Here is a 6,996-nt window from a genome sequence, read left to right as displayed (position 1 = left end):
AGAGGTCACACTGTATTGAGAGAGGGAGGTCGTTTATTTATTTCCATAACCGACGGTAATTCTAATTTAATTCAAATTTTAAAATACAAACTATTTAAAATTAACTAACTGCCTATAACTTAATTTTAATTTCAATTTAACCACATTGTACACATTGTACAAAACGTATATTGACTCTTCATACTTTCTCTTAAAAAATATAGAGCCAGTTAAGATACTCTCACACTCATCACAACTAAAAAAAATAAAATAAAGAGTCCAATAACCTTCATTTAATACATATATCTTAAGTTATTTTGCAAAATGGTTCTTTTGAAATAAGCGTTTGATTAAGCGTTCTCAGTGTGAAATACCAAAGATGACAGAGGTGAGAAAGATAACAACAGAAAAACTTTCGATGATCAACTTACTATAGTCCAATCTAAAAGCCAATTACAATATCACCTTTGTCAAATCATCCGTGTACCATGGTTACATCACAAGTCAGCAGCCCAAGCATATCTATACTCATTACTCGAGCTTACTTCAACACCATCGTTGGCTATTTGGTAACTCTCCCGATTCTACTTCTTAGTTCATAGTTTTGTTTAAATTTGGAAGCCCTTTTAACAATTGGAGTTGATAATCCTTTTAAATTATTCGACTCCTCTATGCCTCGGCTTCACATTTTAACTTGAAAACGTGTACTTGTTCTCAACTCGCACGCAATCAACTTTCACCACTATCAATCACGAATTCAACCCTTACTATGTCATCAGATAAACTAGAGCCAATCTCATCATAAGCCTACTCAAAATCTTCCACAAATTTCCAACTCTTTCAGCTCTCGTCATTTGATCCAACGAAACAATTATAAACAATTCGCAATTACTCGATAAGCTTTTCGACATTCGTAATGGATCGATTATTTTTCCAATACTATTTCATACTTGCATGAGCCTTGTCTGGGCATACTTGTGTAAATCCTGAACTTGAGAAATTCGCCGTGAGTGGAGTTGCTCACCTCCGCAATCTGCACTCTCCAGATGTCAGTTGAGACTTACTTGACTCGATGTCCCCTGTTCTCTCTCTCTTTATCACAGGATCAAGTTGAATTCCTTCTTACAATGCACTTTAATTTTTCTCCTTGTGAATGTTGTCATTCGTTTTAGACTTAGTACGGTCATAATACCAGATGTCCTTTCCATTTCATGTGAACACCATGTGTATGGTGTGAGTGTTTTTCAGTTTAGTATTTTCCAGAAGTTGCCTCGAGTTTGGGGAACAGCTTGTATAGTCCTAAATATAGCCATCAAGGCGATAACTCAATGGGAGCAAAACTTTTAAAATACGGAAGACGGAACGAGTAGTATACCACAACAAGAAGAGATCTGAAGCTTTAGTTTTGTCGACCGTGTTGTATGTGGTTCAATCGACGCGTCAATATGCACTGATTACTTAGATGCCCTGATATAACAAGTTTTCGAACTTTGAAAGCAGAAAGCGACCTTTGAGTCGAGATTCATCATACCTGAACCTAATGACACATTAACCAAGAACTTAGGAAGTGGGTGGATGCAACCTCATGGTGCCATGACGACACCTCGATAGAAAAACTTTTAGCAACGATCGAAGGATTTAATACCATTAGGTAATTGTGAATTGAATGACAAAAATCCATCTACCTTTCACCCATCGGAGGAAAAATGACAAGGCTATACGTTAAGGTGTCGTGGTACGTTAGTCACACCGGTATTAACCCAACCCCGAAAGATTTGACAACCTAGGTTCTAAATTGAAAACCTAAACAATAGAGATAGGGTTAGTGAAATTCAAACTAAGATTCTAACCACGCGATCCCAACCAAATGATTAATTGGAAGTGAAGACATAGATAGTTAGAAAAAGGGAAGTTGCACTTTCTTAGAAATTATTTCAACGAGGTTAGGAGCGGTGAGCAATTGAGACCAAGTGATTAAAACCAAGGAGTATTGAATCCGAAACGAGATGACTACCAACACCTCTCTTCAGGTAATTGAATCTGAATTTTGAGGACAAAATTCTTAATTAGGTGGGTAGGATGTAAACTCTAGAAAATTAGCGAATAATTAGTCAATAAATTAACTTTTAATAAAGAAAATTAAAAATGTGAATATTATATTAAATTAGGATAGAGCTTATTAAAACGAGAATTTTGACACCAATTTTAAAGAATTTGGCCCAAGATTAGGCCAAACCGGTTAAACCGGGCCCAAAATGGGTCCAAGGCCCAACTAGTCAGCCCAAGTAATTAAAGAAGGGGCACTCTTCTTCCCTTCACTCAGCAAACACGCTGAAGCAGCACCCATGGTGAAAGGGAAGAAGACATAAACCTAACACCACCTTCTATCCACTATAACTTCTTCATCCGAGCTCCGATCGCCGCACCATTTGCGGCCATGTATTTGCCGCATCGAGCTCTACAATTCTATCAGAACAATTTCTTTGGTAAGTTACTCTAACACTCCAGCCTCTCCTTCCCCTCAATTTTTAAAAATTATGTGTGCCCAAGTTGAGAATTTGTTAATTTTGATTCTCTAGGTTCAAATTAGCTTGTGGAGCTTGTTGGTTTTGGCTCTCTTGGTCCCGCGTACGGTGAGGTTTCTTGCCTTGGCCAAATTATTGGTTTTGAGTATGTGAATTCTAAATTTTGAATCATATATGCATAATAGGTGTGAACTAGGTGTGTGTATACAAGTTTTGGGATTGAATTGTGGACATTTGAAGGCTTGGTGAAGGATTGGCATCAAAGTCTTGGCGGTTTTGTGAATTGAGGGGCTGTGTGTATGACTTAAGGGTTGCCTTGGACCAACGCGGGAATCGGCCAAGGTATGGTTTAGGTTTCATGCATTTAATATGTAATGCTCTGTGAAAACTTACACTAGATGACCGTAGGATAGGAATGAATGTTTGAATATGTGAATGGCTTAGTGCTTTATTGATACATCATGAACAAGGTTGGGTTTTGGTCTGATGTGGATGTTGGTGTTGGAATTAATGATGTTGTTAATGTATGATGATGAATATGAGTTTATTGGAATTAATGATGATGAGTTAATGATGTTGCTAATGTATGATGATGAATATGAGTTTATTGGAATTAATGATGATGAGTTAATGATGTTGCTAATGTATGACGATGAATAAGAATTTGAGGTGGTTGATTGATGAATCTTGTAGACTAGGTAATAAGTGTTTGGTTTGAAGTTATGCATATATATGTGTATATAGGTTGATATATGATATTGTGGGGTTGAACTATAGTAGTTTTGGGAGGATTATTTGGTTGATTGATGTTACATTAGGCTGAAACTGAATTTCAAGGAAAAGAGGTTTTGAAGCTTTTGTGAAATTTAATTTTTGGCCGAACTTGGGCGACTCATAACTTGGCTTCTGAACCCCCAAATGGTTTCATCATGGTTTTGTATGAAAATTAGGTTCGTGAAGTTTATACCGTTCAAAAAATGGAGGAAAAATGTTTTAAGACGGAAAAGTTATGCGTGCTGGAAGTTCGGGGTTTAAAGTGGCAAAGTTGCAAATTCAGGCTTGGTGGAAAAATTTTTTGGAAACTCGTGCATCCACGCGTACGCGTGGCTGACGCGTACGCGTGGCATGCGTACGTGTAACCAGGGGACGTGTACGCAACCTGAGCTAAATGCCTACCCATGCGTACGCGTGGCCCTGTTTTCTGCAAAATCATATTTTGAATTTTTAAATCGAATTCTAAATCTCTAAACCTCTATTTTTATTCTTTTAACCCTAGATCTTATTAGTAAGCTTAGTAATTAGTTGAAACTAGGAAATTGAGGTAACTCGGGGATGAAGAAAAGGGTAAACGTTGATGAATTATAAGATAATGATGTGAAAGCTAAATGAATACATGTTGCTATGGCTATAAAGAACGAATGTAAGGAAATGATGATGATAAATGATGAGATTTGGGGATGATTGTGTGTGGCTGAAATGGTCGATATGGCAAGTTGAGGAAGGAAGTTCCCTCTCTTGTTGTGATATAGATGTGGGGAAGGTGGAAAGGCACTCTCCTTCGTATTATTTCCCCCACATTATTCTCTGGTTGCAAGGTGGAAAGGCACACTCCTTCGATGTGGAAAGGCACTCTCCTTCGTGAAACCTTCAGGAGAAGGTAGAAAGGCACTCTCCTTTGTTTATGATCCTCCTGGAGATGCGTAACCTAGAGACTAATGTCTGGGTTAGCTACCAGATGTGTCTGGTTCTGGCAAAGTAACCGACACGTGAGCTCACGACCAATAGAATAGACATTCATCATATGCATTTTGTTTGTTTGTTTGCTAAGCCTTACTTGGGATTGCCTACCTAAATATATATTATGCTATTTGTTATATTTGCTACCTGCACTACCTATTTTCTACTTGTGCTTGGAATTGGTTGGTTGTTTGTCTCTGTTAAATCATTGATGATGGAGGAACGGAGGAAAGGTGGATCGATTTGGTGATAAAGTTAGGATTAAGTAAGTAAGTTTAGTATTCCTTAGAACACCTACCCTTTTTATGGCTTCTGTTTAGAATTAATCTTTATAACTGAGTGTCGGCGTTCTAGGATTGCCTCTGGCGTTCCCAGGACCTTATATATTATGTGCGTGGCACCTTTACTATGCTGAGAGCCTCCGGTTCTCACCCCATACTGTGTTGTTGTTTTCAGATGCAGGTCGAGAGGCTCCTCACTAGGCGTTTGGATTCTTGAAGCGGAGCAGTTTTTGGGTTCTTTTGCTATGTAGCTTATGTATATAAATATGTATTTAGCTTTCTCTCCAAGAAACTTGTTTATTTTGTCCCTCATAGAGGTTAAAGGAGAGTTAGGTCCTTATTTCTGTATTCTGGGTATTTTGGGATAGTTATATATATTTGTAAATATTCTCTGGCCAGCTTTGGCTTCGCAGGCTGAGTCAGGGGCTAGTTATGTTATATTCTTGGCTCTCTATTCACTCTTTCACTTAATCATATCTATAACCTTTAGGTTTCTTAGCATGCAAGTAATTCCGTTTCCTGAGCGTTGCGCTTTTTATTTTGCGGTTTTGTTTTACCTATTTTTTAAGACTCCTAGTATATTATATTTTTTCACTATTATACGTATGTATTTTCTGATTAGAGGTCCGTAACACCACACTACTTATGTTCTACGACTTAAGCGTAAAGCTCTGTGTAATAGGGTGTTATACACTCTAATACTAAGGAAGCTCACAGTGTTTATTCTTCTCAAATTCTTTATCATTACACCTATGTCTCACTTGATTATAAACCTACATGCTACTGTAGCTTAAAATTTATAAATGAAAAGAAAATCATGAGACAAGTTCTGAAGTGGAAAGTCCTTTTTTTTTATTACAAGATTTGTAAGAGTATGGCTTTTATAATGTTGCCACCCAACTTAATTATCTTATATATATAGATCAATCAAATGCTAACTAATTGGTAATCCTCTTGTAAGGGCTATTCTTTGCCAAAGAGATTAAGGGATGTGATTAATAGCCGGAAGCAGGGAACATAATAAACTAATAGCAGACGATTAAATCATTCCATGTGACTAACCTTCCCAGAATCACTAGGATTTTCAGCATAGATTAGATGCGGAGGTGGGAAGAGATTTACATCCAAAGGCTCATAAACTCCATGTCTTAGTTTATCCATGTTTTCCTTGTTGAAATCCTATAAAAGCACCAAACAAAGTCAAATGACTTATTAGCATTCATTCATCATTCTACAACAAGATTTAATAACATATATACATACATGAGCACCATCAGAAAATAACATTAAAACAAAAAAGGTGGCTTTATAAGATGGATGAAGCATACCTTCTTCAAGAGCAATTGTAACAGAAGCTGGACGGGAACATTAAACAAAATTCGACGGTAAATCCGACAATTAAACAAAATTAGAAAACATGAACAATTAAACAAATTAAACAAATTCAGCAAATAAGAACAAAAAGATAATCAAATATGAGGTATTAAACATGAACAATTAAACAAATTCAACAAATGTTTATTCAAAAAAATTCAACAAACTCTCATCCAAACAAGAAAAGAAACAGGAACAGAGAGAATCAAACATGAACAGAAATAGAAGTAGAAACAAAAGAATCAAACAAACTCACATCAAATTCAATGGGGACGGCGCATCAACGGGATGCCAGCGAAAGGGACGGCGATGACAAACGCGAGTGAATAAGCGAAGGGAATGGCGACGACGAATGCGAGCGAAAGTGAGGCGAAGGGAATTGCGGTGGAGGAGCAGCGTGGCATTCTGCTAGTAGTGGAGCACACCAGGATTATGATAAGTGACGGCAGACGACCACGCGACGGATGCCAAGCGGAGGAAACGCGGCGACAGGGGAACTCAGCGAAGAACTTAGGGCAAGATATAAGTGTGGTACAATGTGAAGGGGTATTTTGGAATTTTAAAAAATTAAAGTCTCTTTAATTAGGTTTTTAATTTTAACAGTAAGAATATTCGTTTTTTTAATAAAATATTCTGTTATTTTAAACGTTTTTGTCACGGCAAGAATTAAATTGAAAATAAAATTATGGTATAGGACCAAATTAAAAAGAAAAAAGTATAAGGACTAACAAAGTAATTAAACCAAAAATTAAATTAAAAGACAACCGTGTTTAAAAATGAGATTAGCTTATTTAATACTTTGACTAAATTTGACTTTAGTGTGTAAATCCCTTTGTATTATTGTATATTCTTTCAAAGTATAATATCAGAAATTAGAAAATAAAAATTAAATTAAATCATATTTATAACTTCAACAATAACGCGATTTCAATGGAAATATCTCATACTCAACAAGTAACACAATGAGTGAGTGAGTAACAAGACATGTAGATTTCCATGTCCAGCACCTTATCACCGGAAACACCACCAATACACACATTCCTCATCTTCCCCACACTTATGCAAAACCCAACTACATAACAGAATTCCCAAAAAAAGAA

General features: G+C 36.6%; 1 long non-coding RNA gene across 2 annotated transcripts; it reads right to left on the bottom strand.

Moving 5' to 3' along the window:
* Nucleotides 1-5,352: 5,352 nt before the first annotated feature.
* On the bottom strand, nucleotides 5,353-6,464 carry LOC112766121 (uncharacterized). Of its 2 annotated transcripts, XR_003184136.2 has the most exons (3): nucleotides 6,153-6,444; nucleotides 5,851-5,877; nucleotides 5,353-5,701 (listed from the first exon to the last, which is right to left on the bottom strand). It is a non-coding gene; the product is annotated as an uncharacterized lncRNA (long non-coding RNA). The 2 variants fall into 2 exon arrangements; XR_003184135.2 differs by lacking the exon at nucleotides 5,851-5,877 and having other exon boundaries at nucleotides 6,153-6,464.
* Between the last annotated feature and the right edge of the window lie 532 nt (nucleotides 6,465-6,996).

The sequence above is a fragment of the Arachis hypogaea genome, chromosome 17 (assembly GCF_003086295.3).
Source record: "Arachis hypogaea cultivar Tifrunner chromosome 17, arahy.Tifrunner.gnm2.J5K5, whole genome shotgun sequence".
Classification (NCBI taxonomy): Eukaryota; Viridiplantae; Streptophyta; class Magnoliopsida; order Fabales; family Fabaceae; genus Arachis; species Arachis hypogaea.
Note: the sequence above shows the minus strand (reverse complement) of the source record. Positions and strands in the feature narration are given on the sequence as shown.